This window comes from Pseudorasbora parva, chromosome 6, assembly GCF_024679245.1.
Source record: "Pseudorasbora parva isolate DD20220531a chromosome 6, ASM2467924v1, whole genome shotgun sequence".
Lineage (NCBI taxonomy): Eukaryota > Metazoa > Chordata > Actinopteri > Cypriniformes > Gobionidae > Pseudorasbora > Pseudorasbora parva.
In genome coordinates this window covers 23,189,239-23,207,138 of record NC_090177.1, presented here as the reverse complement: position 1 = coordinate 23,207,138, position 17,900 = coordinate 23,189,239, and the positions used below count along the sequence as shown (strand labels likewise).

Genomic DNA, 17,900 nt, shown 5'->3' with positions numbered 1-17,900 from the left:
TCTCTTTGTATATACTTGTGTATTTATATGAGGTCAGGACTCTGTGCAAGCCAGTCAAGTTCCGCCACACCAAACTCACTCATCCATGTCTTTGCATGACATTGGTATTCTGAAGCATTAAGAGTTTCTTTCACTGGAACTAAGGGGCCAAGCCCAACTCCTGAAAAACAACCCCACATCATAAACCCCCCTCCACCAAACTTTACACTTGACAAAATGCAGTCAGGCAAGTACCGTTCTCCTGGCAACCGCCAAACCCAGACTCATCTATCGGATTGACAGACAGAGAAACGTGAGAAAACATGTCTCCACTGCTCAAGACTCCAGTGGGGGTCTGCTTTCTCTGCACCTGAATTCAATTATTTGGAAGGGTGTCCCATTACTTTTGGCAATATAGTGTATACATCGCTCAGGGGAGTCGCCACCTACTGACGTAACGATGCAACCTGAAGATTTAAAGATCCGAACCTCTGGGGTGAATCAAAAATAACCACCAGTTGTATATCAATATTTTTCTCGTTGCAATCTGGTTCCGTTTGAAAGACTGCCTAATAGAGATGAGATAAGATCTGGATCCAGTTCATTTCCCTTGAATGTACATACTGTATAAAATGCTAAACAGCAACACATTTTCCCCTAATGTCTATTAAAATGCAAAACAGGATTGTGCCAGCTAATCCAGATAGAGCATCATTAACATATTACCAATGTTAAATGCACAGTGACTTACTAAAACATGCTAAAAATACACTGACATACTACAAATACACATGGCTATGGTAAAAAAAATGTTGAATGTAGAATGATATGATGTTGTTTTTGTGTGATTACATCCATGACAGAACAGCGGAAGGTTAAGTAGAGCATTCAGGGCTCAGCGGTCATGTTCAATGACCCACCGCTGAATGAATCCTCGGGGACTGACTGAAGCATCGTTTCAGAGAGGGAGAAACATGAAGTGTGGAAGACTACACTATAAACCAATCATTTCCACAGCAGGGTGCCGCACACTGTATGTGCTTATAAAGCACATTGGAGAGCAACATTCTAAAAGAGCATTGCAAAAATAATGTGGTCCCTTCTCGGCCAGGTGTTTAGCTTGGGAATCCTGGAAATAGGTATAGGTCACAATGCTCAAAGACACAAAAAACAACAACAACAACAAAAACCACCATTCTATGTTTTTGAAACCGTGTATTTAATTTGTTAAAGGTGCACTATGTAGTATTTTTGCAGTAAAATATCCAAAACCCCCTAGTGTGCCATGAATTTTTTACAAATATGTACTTACAATATCCCAAATGTTTCCAACTATTTGTAAATTGTGATAAAATTGCTAGCATCTGAGGGAGTTTTTGTTCTGAAGAAGCGCTTTACTCTTAGCAGTGTCACAGCTGCCTCTGAACGAACGCACAGAGTAACGTCATAACATCATTTTAAACACACTTAAATGTATCTAATATGATAAACAGAGCTGCATTACCTCATACTCATACCCGGCAACTGTGTCCCGTCCCATCATAATAAAAGTCCTGCTGCTCGTGAGGCGTGTGTTGCGTAACAATCGCTCCAGCGTCCTTGCTCAGCTCCACAACACTCGGTCCTGCTCTGCTTCACACTACAGTAATGTTAATAACCGCATCCATCAACATGATTTCTGCCCGAGTCTTATTTTCCCCCAGCTGTGAGGTGAAGACCACATGCTGTGCTCAAACTTGGCGTCATCAAACTAAGCTTTTTTTTTGAATAAGTGCCCTCTAGCGGATGGAAAAGTTGCATATTGCACCTTTAAGAAGATTTTAATTTGTTTGGCTAGTGTGCTACCTCCATATACTGGCCTGCTTGAAGAGGTGGGACACTTGGCAATCACGCCTGGGCATGGTACAATGCCTTGACTAAGACTTATCCTCAATAAAGTTTGCCGTCAAAAATTAGCAATGCAAAACAACTGAACGAATAGTGACCACTTGTTTGTTTAATCTAAAGCGAGACAGGTCATCGGTGTGAAGAAAAACTAACCAATCAAAAAGAAAGACTGTAGGAACTATTTGCCGTTAAGTTTGGATGAATCTTGTTATGAATGTACGAGAACTATTGTGTGATTGGTCAGAAGTTTAAAGTGGGCGGGGTTAAAGGCGTTATGCCAGTAGAACAGAGAAAAAAGTTCTCATTCCCAGGGCTGTGGGAATTTTTTTTAACGTAATTTTGTTCTCGCAACCCTGGTTTGAGAGTTTTTGCTGCTTTTTTTCGACACATCATCTGAGCAGAATTTTCTTGTGTGGATATCCATGTCTGATGCGAGAACTTTTATGTGATTGGTCAGAAATATTAAGTGGGCGGGGTTAATGCAGAGAAATGTTCTGCACAAGCCTGCAGTACCCCCCTCAGAAACTGAAGCTTTCGCGCCTCGATCGCCCCCCGGTGACGGGTCCCAGTATAGCCGCCCCTCTGTGTTTTCTAATGGACGGGAGGCAAACTAAACAATAAAATTACACTTTAAATATTTTTTCGCCAAAGTTAGTTTATGTCATTGAAGGCAGTTATCATCACAATGATTTAATTTTAGAAGTTTAGTTTTAGTTAGTTATCCGATGCTATAAAAACGGGGGGGGGGGGGGGGGGGTGTGACGTCATGATTGACAGCTGAGATCGACATCTTCTCTGAGTGAAGTTGTCACTGAGGCACTAACGGACTTCTTTCGGGATTTTTGGGAGCAGATTGGAGCTTTAGCTTTAATTTTTACATTTCCATAACTGTTTATTTCACACGAACTCGGTCCCAAGATGTCAGCGCCGTGCAGGCTGCCTGAAAGCTTCAAATCTCCAAGCGGAAACGGATGATGTTGCGTCGTCCATATATATATATATATTTACGATCTATGGTTCTGCACCTGCTTTTCTCATGAAAAATGGAATGTCCTAGCCAGTACAAAATTTGTTCTTGTTCTTGTTCTTGCCACCTCGAGAAAACAAAAAAAATCTTTGTTCTTGCAGAGTATAGCGCTTCACTCATAACAGAACTAGTTTGACAGCGAACAAACACCGAAAACCAGCAATTCGCGATGTTCAAAGACGTCTGTCTAGTGCATTTTTAAATATGATTTTAAAAGAAGTGAAACAAATAAATAGAAGAAAAAAATGAATCATCACAAAACACGCATGTTCTGTGTGAACAGCCCCTATAACCTATGATCACTGAACAAATCAGAGTAAATATATTAAAACAGATTTTTTTTTTTTAAATGTATTTGCTGGTGTGAAACAAACTGCCCACCATCATACAAGCAATGTTTAGTCAGTCATACACACAGAACTACTCGCACACACACGCGCGTTTTTAAATCACAAAATCACCAACCTGATTGGTGTGCGTCTCACGCTCTGCGCGCGTCCAACCAATCGCAGCGCGCGACACTGGAAAGTGGGCAGAGCGTTTTCACGCGCACATTATTCTTCTCGCAGGAAGAGCGGCTTTCGAGAGAGGGGGGGTTTCTTTCTTACAGAAGAGAGATAGAGAGAGAGAAAGAGAGAAAGAGAAAGACAACACTGTGTCCCAACACTGACCCGTTACCAACACTCCTCACCACCATAAATATTGATAAGTGACAGCCATATCATTAATATCGGTGTGCTAGGGGTGTAAAACGACTCCAAAACACTTGAAGCGGCACTTGACTCTCATCCGCTAACCGCCGCTGCCCAGTAACAACAACATCTCAAAACGCAAAATCTCTGATGTTGTAGAGCAGGATTTCAGGTAAGTTCCGCCTTTGACCGTCTTCTCTAGCATACGGAAGATGATGATCTGATTAGCTTATAAGGCTCTTGCAATTAGCTCCGTGTTAATCACAACCGCTGAAAGCTGCCGTTGAGGGGATGTTATGCTTTATTAATACAGGAGATACTAGCTAGCAGGCTAGCATAATCATCACCACCATCATCCTCATCATCAGAGAGAGAAAGAGAGAGAGATTGTGTGTGTGTGTGTCCCAGCGATTATAGTGTTGGACAAAGATACAGCTCTCTTTTTGTTTATGTGCTGATATAACGTTAATCATAACGCCATGACATCAAGTCATCGAAAGGACAGTGGACCCGGTCAGAAAGGTTTTTGGAGAGTTTTGACAGGATTGAACTTGATAGTTTGGCTCGTGTTTTATTATGTCTTGCACCCCAGTCACGAGCGCTTTGTTGGCAACTTGTGCGCGCGCACAGGCACGCATGCATCTCGTTCACTGCATTTTTTTTTAATTGCACTTATTTTGATCTGCTGAGATAGTGTCATTGCAAGACTGCGAGGTTATCCAGACGAATCAGCCTCGCCTGTCTTGTGATTTCTAACTCAAACTTGGTTACCAGACGGTCAGACCACATAGTTTCATTGTCAAATGTGTCCTGAGAGATCAGGTGACGGTATTTACACCATGTTTGCTCTTGTGTCTGGCTTGTCAAAGATGTGAAAGATCAATCCACTGTTTTTATGGTGGTTGTCATCAAGGTTCAGCTGGGCATTTGTATCTGTAGCTTTTATTGCTAGAACTGGGTAATCTAAATAGCTTTCACAATGATAATGTGTTCTTTGCTTGTTTGAAAAGAGATGAATAGATAAAAACACAAATGAAAAAGATTGACCGTAAAGATTCAATCAGTGTAAATCACCTGTTTACATTTATATTTTGTGATGAGAGATGATTTGATGGGATACACGGATAAACACTTATTTAGCAGGGAGACGGTTAAAACTGTACCAATCAAATGAGAGAAGTTGACCTTATAAACACAGTTTACACTATATACCCTGTATGCATGACATTAAATGTATACAAACAAGCACTTCAGTAGTTTTGGCCTTAAGGATCAAGAATGACGTTTATGCAAGTGTATGATGCCACTTTGAAAGTTGTGATTATTCTGGATGGTGGTTAAACATTAAATCATTCAGCTTACACATGGGGAATCAATAAACTAACCAGCAAATTAATCAAATGTGAGGCCCAGGTTGTGAGCTGCGCCAATACACCCTCATGTTTGCTTGCCGTTGAAAAATGACAAATGTTTTTTAATAGATGCAACTGGTTATCATTATGACAGTTTCCACCATCTAATTAGATTTAGGTGAAGTGTAGCATAGCCATAGTTCGAAAGATTTGACATTAGGATGTCGAACTAGATCTGGCTAGTCACACTTAATTGGAAATAAACTGAATATGATCATAATCGGCACATTGTTTTCTTGTCCATTCAGCATGCAGTAAACACAGGCTGAATTGTACGGCCACCTGCCACTGTGTTGCACTAAGACCAAATGGCACTCTCAACAGCTTGTGATTGGAGGAGGCAGAAGTGTATTTTTTGTGTTCATTTTTCTCCAGTGCGTTAGATAATCAACCATACTGTACTCAACCAATCTGTTCTACTTTGCTAAAATGATTTAATGTTCAAAACTGTTATTTTATGCTCCTTCACTTAGTATACATGTTATTTTCCTGCTTGTCAGGGCTCAATAAGGATAGCTGGACCGAGGCCAGTGTGAGAGGGTTTTGGGCCAGTTTACAGAACTGTCACTTGCCCTTTTGGGCCAGTGTTGTTTTAAATGAATTTACATCCACTGAGCTTGTACATCTAATTTTATGCTTTGCAAACTCAAATGTTTGGTGTTCTGTGTGTTCGGCATTGTTGCATGTTCTGCTGATTTCTGAGATTCTAGCTGGTTACACCGTTTTCTAACTGGCTAACTGTAAGGTTTGTCAAAATTGTAAATATTTTATTGTTGTGATAATCTTAAAGACACCAGAAGAATGTTTTGCAAATGTTTCATTGTATATTGTTGTTTTCCTACAAAATATTTTTTATGAATGAATGGACTTACATTCTAGAGGAATATGAGTTTAAAGTTCCTTAAAGGGTTAGTTCACACAAAAAAGAACATTCTGTCTTTATAACATTCTGTAATTCTGAATTACTCCCCCTCATGTCGTTCCGAACCCAGAAAAGTGGACATTGTTAAAATAGTCCTTGTAAATACAGGCTCATTATTGGCCAGTCCCTGCGTCAGTAGCACACGCATGCGTCGTGGTGCTCATGTGAGCAGTGTCGGCCAATAGTGATCCGGCATTCTGAGGTAAAACACGGAAGCGCTGCACTAACGTGAATGGCGTCGGAGACTGACACAGAAGTCTCATATAATAACATTAAGGTTGAACCACTGGAGTGACATGGACTATTTTAACGATGTCTTTACAACCTTTCTGGGCCTTGAAAGTGGTTATGAAGCAGTCTGTGAGGGTTCAAAAAGCTCTCGGATTTCATCAAAAATATATAATTTTTGTTCTGAAGATGAACGAAGGTCTTATGGGTTTGACAGAACCCTTTAAATATTATAAAATAATATATTGTTGTAATAATATACATTATATTCAATTAATGAAGCAGATTTTTATTTCTGTGGGCCAGTGAAAATCTGAGCGACTGGACCAGCAGGAAAAATCCTTATTGTTGATCCGTGCTTGTTATCTGAACTATTGTTTGTAGTGATACTTTGTGATCTTGCTCTAGAGATGCAATTGAGCCATAGTTGGCAATTTTTTTCTTTTTTCAGAATTCTGTCATCAAATTACATTCTTCTCACAAATAGACTTATCTAAAAGCACAATGGCTTAGCTTTATGGTTGCTCCTTAACAGTGATTTTCAGCACCATCTGCCTCGGGTTATGTGCTTATCTAGCAGGCTGAGAGAAAGTAAAAGAGAATCAAACAAGCTGGGATTATCACATGAGCATTTGGTCTTACGCTGGCATCAAAGCTGATGTCAGCCATTTAACAAACCCCACAATGATGCCTTTTAATGAAGAATGTATAACACTGACATCACCACAGGTACTGGTTTGTTGCTTTATTCGTGCACATAGTTGTGTTGTCTAAAACTTGCAAGCAGATAGAATAACTCTCAATTTGCTATTCTCTGATGATCTTGTTATTTCAGCGTCATGCTACAAAAAGAGTGTGTGGGAGTCTTAACAGTGTAGGAGAAAGCTATTAGTAATCATTCTCTGCCGGCCAAAGGGCATGAGAGTACTCTCAAGGGTATCACAGAGCAGCTATGTAAACTGTTGAACAAAATCAGTGTCACACTGACTCACAGCTGTGCTCATTTTTCACCCCTAAAGGCGACGGCCTATTGTATTTTGTGTACGTATAGGCTTGGCTCAGCTATTGAAAACAGGTTAAAGCCCAGCACATCCTTCTCATTGCAAAAGCAGCACTCAAATCAGCTACTTCCCAACTTTGCAATTTTGTTTCCTTGAACACGACGCCTGTCATTTTCATATTTCAACATAATAGGGAAGGAGATTTATGATGATGTTGAGCAGCTCTCAGATTTTATCAGCAGAGAGGGTTGTCTGGGATGAATGGATTGACAATCACAATTGTAAAGGCCCGTTAATACCAAACGTAAGGCAGTTTTTATTTTAACTTTTTTATATGGGATTGGCATTTTTTATTTTTGGTATTTGAATATTTGGGCTCATAAAAAACGAATATTTGAATAATCGTTTATTTAAATGAAGTTTAAAGAGAATGATTTAAAAAAAAAAACATCTATCTTATAATTCGCAAATATACACACAACAAGCTTGCATTTATATTTTGAGATTTTATTTTAGTTAAAAAACAATGTGTGTAAACCGAAAAAATATACAGCATTAAATATAGAAGGATTAAAGCTGAAGCAGAGTGAAAAGGGGAAAAAAACGCTAATAAAGCAGACTGTGACCAGTTACAGTGCAGTACATACACTCGAGTCAGCATATCATGTTTATGTTGTTTCACATGTTCATGTTGAGGGGGAAAAAAAAGAATATCCACATCCTCGGGTGAAAGTTGGCTTCTCAGTCTGATAACAGTATAAGGCTGGGTGCTCTCCGCTGACAGATGTTTGTAGGAACTCTATGCAAAGCAAAGTTTCTTATTCCCTATTAAGTTTTAATCATTCTAGTTCTATGAGAATAGTGCAGTCCGCAGCTGTAACAATAACATAGAGAAAAGATATCTTTTCCTTAACCAATCAGACTCCACTTGTCATCAAAGAGTTTGAGCATTTAAAGCGTCATGATCGTGACTCCAACTGCAACACATGCTCATAATGAGCAGAACTTCATCTATTTGTGTGGACTCATATAGTTATTGTTATAGTTATATTTACAGATTATTGTTCTTGGTGTAAAGGAGAAAGGATTCTCATTTATTAGTAGCTTAAAGTTGAACATCACCGGTGAAGTGAGACACCTTACTGCATTCACCACATCAGTCAAGCTGTCTTGCACAATCTTAGATTCTCGTACTCTTTTAGGATAGAGCCAGCAATCGGGGATTTGTGACAACAGAAGTAATCTGGTTAGCGTTTTTGGCATGGCGTGAATCCATCTTTTGAGCAAGAGTGTGCTCAGAATCCACCCAAGAGGGCAATTTGGGGAAGCTGCTGCCAGGGCCAGTGTGAAGCAATCATGGGGAGAGCAGTAAATAATGGGTTGTAAATGGAAGACATTTCCTATGAAGTGTCAGTCAGGCGACTGGAGGGGAGATCCCATGTGGATGCTGGTGTGCTCTCGCTGCCTTGCTTCTCTGAGTTGATTTGTCAATATTTAGGCAGGGAGAGGCAACATTTACATAATGCTCCATCACACTGACACACTGTTCCTTTTGATTCGAGCTCTGATGCGTGTCAGATAGTTGACTGACCCGACGTGTGGCTCGACACAGACTTGGATATGAATTATAGTGCAGTGACATTTGGTGCTAGGAGAAATGGAGGCAAACAATAAGGTAGCTTTTGCTTCCAGTAAATGATTCTTTAAATTAAGCAAAGCCATAAAACTATTCGAAACGTTTTACAGTGCTTGTATATGTTGTCTTTCAATACATGTGATAATTCATAGAAAGTTAGAGCTGAAGTGATATTTACACTGATAAAAACAACTTGTAAGATTTACTTGATAAAATCTTTGTAACAATTTGCACTCAGTTTTTCTAAGTAAAATTTACTGCTGCGATATCAAGTACAACTTACTTGCCAATATCAAGTAAAATGTACTTAACTATAAATGTAACATTTGCAAAGACATTAAGTAAATGTTACTTAATTATATTTAACTTAGCATGTTGTATTTATTAAAGGTAATCAAGTAAATTTTATAAATCTGTATTATTTACTCTTATGAAGTAATTAAGTAGATTTTATAATGTTTGTCCATTTGACATTTTGAATTACTTAGTTGAATTAATTTATATTACTCACTATTATTATGTAAATGTTGCTATTTTAAACCAAATAAATGTAATAATTTTCTCTGCATCAAATACATTTATCACAAATCACACATAAATACAATAAAGTTGAACAGTTTATTATGTCAAAATTTACAATTAACCATTAAATCAGTAATGTTCACATCAACTGATTAAGTAGTTAAGGTACATTCATTATAATTTACAATAACTGTAGAATTAACCATGTATGGTTCAACTAAACATCAGCAGCCAACAGTGGCATAACTAACATTAAAGGGTTAGTTCAGCCAAATATGAAATGTATCACATTTGAGTCCAAAAATAACAAAAACTACGACTTTATTCAGCATTGTCTTCTCTTCCGTGTTTGTGTTCAATCCTCAAATAAAGATTCAAACGGTGAAGAGAAGCCAATGCTGAATAAAGTCGTAGTTTTTGTCATTTTTGGACCCAAATGTATTTTGGATGCTTCAAGAGACTCTAATTAACCCACTGATGTCTCATATGGACTACTGTGATGATGTTTTTATTCCCTTTCTGGACATGGACAGTATAGTGTGCATACACTTGCATACGCTCTCGGACTAAATATTAAATATCTTAAACTGTGTGTGAAGATGAACGGAGGTCTTACGGGTGTGGAGCGACATTAGGGAGAGGAGTTAATGACAGACATTTCATTTTAGACTGAACTGAACTAACTTAACCCTTTAATGACGAGCACATGCATAGTCCAGCTGAAACAGAATGGTCACTTTTCCTTAATGCTCATTCATCGACTGGATCCTCTCAATCAGCGGCAACACTGCGACTGTCCTCCTGCATACAGTTTGTAAGAAAGAAAGAACACAATTCCATTTAAGAAATAGAATTACATTTATAACATTACATTTTATTTTCATTAAAAAGGTGACCGGACCTTCATGTCGTTAGCTCACTAAAATAGAATTGCTGACATTCATGCACTTGTTGCTAACGTTATACATCAATGCTTATTTGGTATCAGAGTTCACCTGCCATCCAAACTTTCCTTCTTTAGTGCAGAGTGCAGACTAACTTATGCTTTGATATAATAATTGCTATGAAATTTTCAGTGGATATAAAAACAACTAACTTAGACACTTTAAAAAAAATGCTAACATTAGCTAGAGGACACACAGGCAGCCAGCACTTAATCACGGCCAGCTAACATTAAATTATTTTGAAGTTAACCAGACAGGGTGACTTTTTCTACAAGAACGTGGCTAACTACATTTAATCCCCTCTATCTTTGACTAAACACCAGTCTCAACTTTATAGAAGTGGATAATGCTTTAGCTTTAGCTACCGTTATTGTGATTAAAACTCACTTTTAGTCAATTTTAAACCGTAACGTCTATGCAATAATCAAACCATCAAAACGAAGTACATCGTTATCACAAATCTAAAATAGAAAGGTCAGAACTTACCCAGAATAAGTCAGCCATGTAAAAGCAACATCCCAAACCGACCGTCTCTGCCACTGAACCGGAATCTTTTTGAGCAACAACAAAAACGGGGCGGGCAGATTCACTTTGCTTTTCAGATTAAAATTTACTTAGTATTTTTAGGTGAATGTGCTGTGACTATAAAACATTAAATACTATTTGTAAATATATGGTAAAATGTACTCTTTCTTCTCAGTTAATTTATTACATTAATAAATTGTGTAAATTTTACATGAGATATATAGTTCCAACTTAATCTTGATTTTACAATGTATAAATTACATGAATTAATGTAATAGATTTTACAATACCACAAAGTCATTTTTTTCAGTGTATGATAATTAGTCAAAACATTTCAAAATGCACCTGCAGGCTATTTTCCAGTCAGGAATTTTATCATTGAGGATTTCTTAAAAATTCTGTTCGAAAATCTCATCTCGTTCTTGTGAACCCAATCTTGTGTCTCACCTCATCTCACAAGCTAAGTGACCAGTCACACCCCTAGTATTAGTACTATTACTTTTCAACTCCATGTTATCTCCAAATTTCTCTGTCAGAACAAGCAATTGTGTCTGTGTTTGGAGCATCTCATGCCCATCTGTACATAAACACCACTGGTCCTTAGAAACTTCTCCAAAGCACGCTGCTTTGGTGAGGATCTGTTATAAAACATTCACAGTACATTCATTTAGCTAACGTTTTGCGCATTAATAACAACAGACTCTTGCCTAATGTACGACTCCTGTATGTCGCTGTAATCATCTTTACCTCCACTACAATCGTCATCCATCAAAACTTTATTAGCAACACTGTCTAACTGAGAGATGTATAGTTTGCACATCCTATGTTCATGAAGCGATTGTGTTGAGAACCACTGCTCTGAAGTCACTTTTGACCATGAGAGTTTTTACGAGATTTCCCATGTTCACAGTCGGGACTCTGGTTGTTCGTGAATGGAATCTGTTTGTGGTCTTGCATTGCAGTCTTCTGAGAGTTTTTGTGTTATAATGTTGGTTACTGCAAAAATACTACAGGCAATGAAGGTACTACTTCAATGGAAATTAATGGGTCTGTGACTGTGAAATTATAAAATACTGTAAAATTAGCTGCACAAGACATAAACCGTTTTAACTTTGTGTAAAGCAAACACTTTCTATCCTTTTTTTGTGTTTTGTAAACTCTTTAATAAAGTGTTTTCATAAATGTATAATCTTCACAATTTACATACAAAATGTATCCCATTGCATTTTTTTTTTTGACGAAAATGAGGAATAAGTTGAAATGATTTATTGTGGTAATCAACATTGTCACAAATGCTTTACTGACCTTAACTGAACCCAGGACATTCCTTTAAAGCAGTGAGATGAAAGTTAGTTTCTAGATTATCTTATCATTAGTCTAAAGAGGTGTCCTCAGGTTAATATACTTCTTACCTTGCTAGTCTTAAATCACACCTCTTCTTTATAGTCTGTAACTGCTGGCTGCCATCTGTATAGCCAAGTAGGTCATTCTTTATGCTGCTGTTGTTCAACTGTAAGGTCTGCTTTGATTTGCAAAGACAGCGTGTCTGCAAATCACCCTTGTTTGTTGGAAATCCATGATTCCTCCTTGAAAGATCTGATACTCTGGACAATGCTGTCATGCTTCTTCCGAAGAGCTCTTGATGGGCCATTCAAATTCTGTGTACTCATTAAATTTAACAGTCTGACAACACACACTGACAGCATGCATAACAATCCAGCTCTTTCATTCTTCTTAAAAGATGTTTTCGTGTGTGTGTGTGTGTGTGTGTAGCACAAATGCCAAAAGCGGGTAATTGGCTGCAGCAGTGCTTTCTGCATCTGTTGTTTTAAGATATTAGGCTGACACTCAGGGCAGCCTGGCAGAAATGAGACAGGCCTCCTTTCTTCCTCTCTGACACCGAGAGGCTCTGTGTCTTGAGCAGGGCTGATTTCCTTGTTTCTTGACAGTTTTTCGAGAGAGTCATGCAAATGTATTGTACATCATTTTTTCTTGTTGAGTCTAAGAGGAGAGAAAAACAAGCAGTAAGACATGCTGCGGTTGTGCTGCAAACTGTGTTGATGCAGATCATTTTTGTAGCCTAATCATTTCTGCAAATATAATCGGTATTTCATCATTGCACAGTCAGATGTTATATATCTTTATGTTAAAGGCTCTATGGAACCCTTACTTAGGAGATCTCAGTTAAAGCCAAAAAATTAAACCATGAACTGCTAGGAAATGCAAAGACAGCTGGATGAAAGACAAATTATATGTAGAGGAGAAAGCAACCAAAAAATTATTCCAATAAAATAAATATTTAATTATGCCACTTGTGTATTACCTCTAATCAAGAAACAAAATTATATTAATACATAGAAAAAATAAACACTGCAGCAATATTTAATTTAATATTCAGTTAATTTGATTTAATGCTAAATTTAATTTAATTTGATTTAATTTAAAATGTATTTCACAATATTATTTAAACTATAAACGATATTATTATTATTACTGTTAGGATTATGGTTAAAGTAATAATACAGCATTTACTTTGTTATTTAGGGTTGTTTTAATATATTATTAAAGATGCATATTTTATATATTTGAATTAGAGCTGGGCAATCGATTAATTTTATCCAAAATAAAAGTTTCAGTGTTCACAAAAGTTTCAAACATCAGTGTTCAATCAGCATTATATATATATATATATATATATATATATATATATATATATATATATATATATATATATATATATATATATATATATATATATATATATATATATATATATATATATATATATATATATATTAGGCATGTGCCGATATCAATTTTTCATGCTGCGATTAATTGATGACGTTTTATCACGATATTTAAATAAGTTGCAAAAAAAAAGTGTTGCCATAGCATAACAGCTTTAAGAACTATTTTTGTAAGAACAAAAATAACTGAATGTTTAAATACAATAATGCACCAAAAATATATACAGCTCTGGAAAAAAATTAAGAGACCCCTCATTGAGAAATCAATGTTAAGTGGTCTCTTGATATTTTTCAGAGTTGTAAAAGTAAAATTTTCAAACAGATTAAAGTGCAAAAGAATTAGGCTATAAAGAACGACAGGTAGGCTTACAAATTACAATAAGGTCTGATTATTTAATGCATTAACTAAGATTGAGCAATAGCTACATTTGGTACAGAAAGTATAATGTTTTTGTTAATGTTAGTTAAGAAATACTGATCATTGTTAGTTTTATCTTCGGTCTATTAAAAGTTATTTTGATTTTAATGTTATTAAAAAGTAACTAAGAAATTAACATAGAATGATTAATTCTTTATAAGTATTTTTAAATGTCAGTTTGGTAATAATGAATTAACATGTTAACTAATGAAGTCGTATCTCAAAGTTATACTGAACAATAACAAATAATTAGAACAGTTCTAATTATTATGGTATGCTGTAGTCCAGATTAAAACATAAAAATGTTTAAATTTGAAAATAAATAGCCTATTAAGTCTTTAAGTATTAAGTATTTGGTGCTGTGATGAACAACATTGAGATTACAAAAACGAATGGCTGTTTTAAAAACTACAAGCGTTTATGTTTGTTTGCGGGTTTCCGGGGTAACCGGCTGCATTCTGCAGTTCATCAGCGCCCTCTGCTGTCACTGAGCGGCACTTCAGCAGCGCGTCTCCTTCACCGGTTCAGTCATGTGCAAACGCACGTTCGGCTTGTTTATATCTGAGCACGTGTCCCTTTGACGCAGAATACAGCGGTGTTGAGCATTTATACGGTTGATGGGCAAAGTATTCTTGAGTGCATTATAAAAAAATTATAAATTGTTAATAAATTATTATTTACGATATTTTAAAGTGCCCACGATAACAATATCGTGCATATTCATTATCGTGATAAATCGCATTATCGAAAATCGGCACATGTCTAATATATATATATATATATATATATATATATATATATATATATATATATATATATATATATATATATATATATATATATATATATATATATATAATACCACACACACACTTAACACATTTACTTGATTTACTATATATACTTTTTTGTATATATATTATATATCATATAATATACACTCACCTAAAGGATTTTTAGGAACACCATACTAATACTGTGTTTGACCATCTTTCACCTCCAGAACTGCCTTAATACTCCGTGGCATTGATTCAACAATATTTTGGCCCATATTGATAGGATAGCATCTTGCAGTAGATGGAGATTTGTGGGATGCACATCCAGGGCACAAAGCTCCTGTTCCACCACATCCCAAAGATGCTCTGTTGGGTTGAGATCTGGTGACTGTGGGGGCCATTTTAGTACAGTGAACTCATTGTCATGTTCAAGAATGAAATGATTTGAGCTTTGTGACATGGTGCATTATCCTGCTAGCCTGACAAGCCAGACCCACATCAAGGTGTTTGGTCTGGAAACTCACCATATACACGGCTCAATCCGAGGGGCGGGATAAACGGTTGTCTTTCAAACTCCCTCTGCACGCGATAGGATAGCGCTACAACCAACCAGAGCAACGAAGGTGAAACAGAGCTTGTTGACAGATTAAACATTCACCGTATCCGGTCGGCTAAACTCCGAACACATCTCCCCTTTTTAAGAATGACTTCAGTGTCGTTCTTTGTTCTTTTCTCAGAGAAAAGCTTAACTTCAAGTCTTCCAGAGTCGCGGTCAAAGCTGATTCGAAAGACCGCCGCCGTTCGCCAGTTTCTGTGTTTACTAGAAGCACGCAAACGCAACTCGGCCGTCGTCATTATGGCCCCGCCCGCCGACTCTATACACGACGTGATTGGCCCGTCCAGATTTTGAGGAATACAGCTCAGAAGGGTATTGAGAGTTCCTAGACGACACTTACGGGCAGATTAAATTTGCTGCCGCTAGGGTGCATCTAGATTTCTAGGCTATTATCCTGCTGGAAATAGCCATCAGAGGATGGGTACATGGTGGTCATAAAGGGATGGACATGGTCAGAAACAATGCAGAAACAAAAATCATGTAGGCTGTGGCATTTAAACAATGCCCAATTGGCACTAAGGGGCCTAAAGTGTGCCAAGAAAACATCCCCCACACCATTACACCACCACCACCAGTCTGCACAGTGGTAACAAAGCATGATGGATCCATGTTCTCATTCTATTTATGCCAAATTCTCTATCGACTCTACCATCTGAATATCTAAAGAAATTGAGACTCACCAGACCAGGCAACATTTTCTTCAGGCAACAGACAACAGTCTTCAACTGGCCAATTTTTTGTGAGCTTGTGCAAATTGTAGCCTCTTTTTCCTATTTGTAGTGGAGATGAGTGGTACCCGGTGGGGGTCTTCTGCTGTTGTAGCCCATCCGCCTCAAGGTTGTGTGTGTTGTGGCTTCACAAATACTTTGCTGCATACCTCGGTTGTAACGAGTGGTTATTTCAGTCAAAATTGCTCTTCGGCCCATTCTCCTCTGACCTCTAGCACCAACAAGGCATTTTCACCCACAGGACTGCCGCATACTGGATATTTTTCCCTTTTCACACCATTCTTCGTAAACCCTAGAAATGTTTGTGCGTGAAAATCCCACTAACTGAGCAGATTGTGAAATACTCAGACCGGCCCATCTGGCTCAAAATTGCTTAAATCACCTTTCTTTCCCATTCTGACATTCAGTTTGGAGTTCAGGAGATTGTCTTGACCAGGACCACACCCCTAAATGCATTGAACCAACTGCCATGTGATTGGTTGATTAGATAATTACATTAAGGAGAAATTGAACAGGTGGTCCTAATAATCCTTTAGGTGAGTGAGTGTGTGTGTGTGTGTGTGTGTGTGTGTGTGTGTGTGTGTGTATATATATTATATAATGTGTGTGTATGTTATATATTTATTTACATTATATATATATTGTGTATATGTGTGTGTGTGTACTCTGCATTATTATGTACATATAAACACACACACACGTATTATGTAAACACAAGCGTTCATTTTATTTGATGAGGTTGAGGTTAATCGTGATTTAATCGATTGTCCAGCACTAATTTAAATATATTTTTTATAAAGACATTTATTTATTGGTAAGTATCCATGTAATAATTGGGATAATGTAAAGTCAGCCGGTCATTATCGCAAAGTAAACCCCTTCAGGGTGATACAAGATCCCTCTGCTTCATATTGGGGTCCTGATAACCAGGGTTTACTTTGCGATAACGACCAGCTGTCTGCTCATTGTCCATTAAATGTATTGATGGAGAACAGGCCAGTTCCTTTGGTATTCACACAGTTATGAAAAGCTTATAGTCAGCGGTTTATAATGGCATAAAAAAGGTCAAGAGTCAAAAAGCAGTCAAGCTTTGACATTTGCCTTTGTAATGCAGAGTGTGTTGCTGTATTTTGCCATGTAACTGTGACCAGACACCATCAGATGGAACTTCCTGCCAGCGAGCAGCTTAACGTAACATGCTGAAGAATTATGGGACCCTTCGACAGATTGCTCCAAGATGTCCTCCCAGATCAGACAGAACTGTACTATGGGAGTCATTCTGTGAAATTGGTGAGGGGGGAGAGACATTCATGATTTCAAAGCAAAGCCGAAGCAGATGTTGGGAAATTAAAGTACCAAAGGCACTATATAGGCTTCTATGACATATACCCAGAGCAGGAAGGGGTGCGGGAGCTATTAACAAACTGTTTTAAGAGTGAACCACTTGGCTGCATGACTGCTGTCAGTAGAGAGGGTGGAAAATAAGCATTGTGTAATAGAATGGAGCCATATTGGTCAGTCCTTGCTGACTGAAGAGTCCACTGCTGATTAGGTAAAAGATTGGCTTCTTTAATGACACCACATAGAGTGAACGTTGCACATGAACACAGTCTCTGCATACTGCTGCCTTATTGCCTCGCTCATGCAGCTTCCTTGAGCTGTTTATGTAGAGCCCCATGGAATATTGTACATTCATCATACATCATTTGATAATGCCTGTTTTCAGGGTACAGTCAAGGTACACTCATATACACACACCCCCACATGCACATAGACGGTCACTGTTTTCCTCGACACTCTGAGTCTGTTTTCAGTCTGGTTTGTCCATTTGTAAGTGCAT

General features: G+C 37.6%; 1 protein-coding gene across 3 annotated transcripts in view; it reads left to right on the top strand.

Annotated features, from left to right (window-relative positions):
• Window positions 1-3,506: 3,506 nt before the first annotated feature.
• The window catches only part of rerea (arginine-glutamic acid dipeptide (RE) repeats a), a 190,101-nt gene continuing 175,707 nt past the window's right edge, over window positions 3,507-17,900 (top strand). For 2 of the 3 annotated variants that reach the window (XM_067446262.1, XM_067446259.1), the window contains exon 1: window positions 3,508-3,757. The gene's annotated coding sequence lies outside the window, so the exon portion shown is untranslated. Of the gene's footprint in view, window positions 3,758-17,900 lie in introns of all 3 variants that reach the window. The other variant, XM_067446263.1, reaches the window with a different exon arrangement.